Source organism: Phalaenopsis equestris, unplaced genomic scaffold, assembly GCF_001263595.1.
Source record: "Phalaenopsis equestris unplaced genomic scaffold, ASM126359v1 Scaffold000002, whole genome shotgun sequence".
Classification (NCBI taxonomy): Eukaryota; Viridiplantae; Streptophyta; class Magnoliopsida; order Asparagales; family Orchidaceae; genus Phalaenopsis; species Phalaenopsis equestris.
Window position 1 is genome coordinate 70,329,058 of NW_018164444.1, and position 226 is coordinate 70,329,283.

Sequence of the window (226 nt, forward strand, 5' to 3'; positions counted from 1 at the left end):
TATATATATATATGTATATATGTATATACATATATATATATATGTAGGTGCCGCAAGCCGTGGCCTGTGGGTTGGCAGAGTTCACTGTAAGTTTCCTCAGGTCACAGGTTCGATCCCCAATGGCACTGGGTTCTCGAATATTTAGGCACATGACGTGTACTCTCATCATGGGGCCTAACGCACAGGAAATCGGTACTTGGCTACCGATTTCCTATATATATATATA

General features: G+C 41.2%; 1 protein-coding gene across 1 annotated transcript in view; it reads right to left on the reverse strand.

Annotated features, from left to right (window-relative positions):
• LOC110025550 (dolichyl-diphosphooligosaccharide--protein glycosyltransferase subunit STT3B) overlaps window positions 1-226 on the reverse strand; it is an 11,741-nt gene that overhangs the window by 3,525 nt on the left and 7,990 nt on the right.